The 2,402-nt window shown below is 44.6% G+C and overlaps 1 non-coding gene across 1 annotated transcript; it reads left to right on the forward strand.

Annotated features, from left to right (window-relative positions):
* The first annotated feature begins 1,838 nt into the window (after positions 1-1,838).
* On the forward strand, positions 1,839-1,945 carry LOC130842836 (U6 spliceosomal RNA). Its single transcript, XR_009050608.1, has one exon. It is a non-coding gene; the product is annotated as a U6 spliceosomal RNA (small nuclear RNA).
* Positions 1,946-2,402: the final 457 nt, after the last annotated feature.

The raw sequence follows: 2,402 nt of genomic DNA on the forward strand, positions 1-2,402 counted from the left end.
TGGGATACAGTCTCACTTTTCTGTGCTAATTCAATATTTTTATAGGTTATACTCCATTTAAAGTTATTACAGGGACTTCCCTGATGGTCCAGTAGGTAAGACTCCGTGCTCTCAATGCAGGGGTTCGATCCCTGGTCAGGGAACTAGATCCCGCATGCATGCCGCAACTAAAAAAAGATCCTGCATACTGGAACTAAAGAGCCCATGTGTCGCAACTAAGACCCAGCAAGGCCAAAATAAATAAATAAATATTTTTTAAAAATTTAAATTATAAAAAAAAGGAAAGTTATTACAAAATAATTGCCAAATTTCCCTGTGCTGTACTATATATCTGTTACTGAGTCCAAGCTCTCTCTGCTTGCCACAGGACAGGCCAATGAGTCAGTGACGAGGTGTTCAGGCAAGGAAAACAACTTTATTCAGAAAGCTGGCAGATTAGAAGATGGCAGACCAGTGTCTCCAAAAAACCATCTTATCAGGATCTGGATGCCAGTGTCTTTTACAGAATCAGAGAGGGAGAGGTTGTGAGAAATTAAACTAAAAGGGCCATCAGTCTTGCAAAACATCTCCTGGAATGACCAGCCTCCGTGAGGGGATGTGTTAGTTTCTTCTTTCTTGCAGCCATTCACAGGTGGGCAGGATCAGATTGCCTGCCTGTGAGCTGAACAGCAGAGGGGCAGGGTTCCGGGAGGCAGGCCAGTACGTATGATTATAATAACAAAAGCAATGAAAAGCAAAGGCTAAAGTCAAAGAAACAGATCCAACGTGGGGTCTGATTTAGCTCTTCCCTGTTACATATCCTCGTTGCTTATCTATTTTATACATAGTAGTTTTCTCTCTTAATCTCCTACCCCTATCTTGCCCCTACCCCCCATACAGGCTCACTTTTGAAGCAATTTGCCAGAGGCATTACCACAGGCAGAGATTGCCTGACCCACTGCAAAGCAGTTTTATGGGGAGACAAGCCCCATCCCAGGCAGTCTCTACAGCAACTTTTGTGGAGAGGGCCAGGTGCTTCCCCACAACCACACTGAAGCCAGCCAGAGGTGGGAATGAAGCCAGGGGACTGTGGCTTGTGTGAAGGTCCCCTGGCCCTGGGATGGGGTGGGGGGCACTGGGAGGGAGTTCTATGAGGGCAGCTGGGCTTGCTCGGAGCCCAGTGGACCAGGCTGAGGAAACAGGCACCACCACAACCACAGAGAGCTAAATGTGCACCAGTACCACTCACAAGATCTCTGGGAAAGACCATGGATGAGCTGGTGAGGTGGTCATGTTTGCCATTTGATGGAGGGCAGAGGAACAGGCCATGAATATGAATGGGAACTTCCAGAATAACGGAAACCCTACAGGATAAAATGGTTCAGGCCCTTCAATATAAATTGTAAGGCAAAGAAAGAGATAGAAGAGGGGAAATAAGTTAAAAGTGACTTAGAGGGCTTCCTAGGTGGCGCAGTGGTTGAGAATCCGCCTGCCAATGCGGGGGACATGGGTTCGATCCCTGCTCCAGGAAGATCCCACATGCCGCAGAGCAACTAAGCCTGTGCGCCACAAGTATTGAGCCTGTGCTTTAGAGCCCATGAGCCACAACTATTGAGCCCATGTGCTGCAACTACTGAAACCCACGCACCTAGAGCCCGTGCTCTGCAACAAGAGAAGCCATGGCAATGAGGAGCCTGCACACCACAACGAAGAGTAGCCCCCACTCACCACAACGAAAAAGAAAGCCCGCGTACAGCAAAAAAAGACCCAACACAGCCAATAACATAAATAAATAAATTTATTTTTTTAAAAAAGTGACTTAGAAAACATTTAAATAAAAGTTTTTAAAAGGCAAGCTAGTGCTCACTTAGGCAGCACATATACTAAAATTGGAACAATACAGAGAAGGTTAGCATGGCCCCTACACAGGGATGACACGCAAATTTGTGAAGCATTCCATATTTTTGTGGGAACGAAAATTGATACAACCACTATGGAGAACAGTATGGAGGTTCCTTAAAAAAACTAAAAATAGAACTACCATATGACCCAGCAATCCCACTCCTGGGCATATACCCAGAGAAAACCATGTCTGAAAGGATCCATGCACCCCAATGTTCACTGCAGAACTGTTAACGATAGCCAAGACATGGTAGCAACCTAAATGCCCATCGACAGATGAATGGATAAAGAAGATGTGGTACATATATACAAAGGAATATTACTCAGTCATGAACAAAATAATGCCATTTGCAGCAACATGGATGGACCTAGAGATCATCATACTGAGTGAAATAGGTCAGACAAAGACAAATATCATATGATATCACTTATATGTGGACTCTAAAAAATGCTACAAATGAACTTATTTATAAAACAGAAACAGACTCACAGAGTTCGAAAAGTCTCACTACCAAAGGGTA

This window comes from Hippopotamus amphibius, chromosome X (assembly GCF_030028045.1).
Source record: "Hippopotamus amphibius kiboko isolate mHipAmp2 chromosome X, mHipAmp2.hap2, whole genome shotgun sequence".
Lineage (NCBI taxonomy): Eukaryota > Metazoa > Chordata > Mammalia > Artiodactyla > Hippopotamidae > Hippopotamus > Hippopotamus amphibius.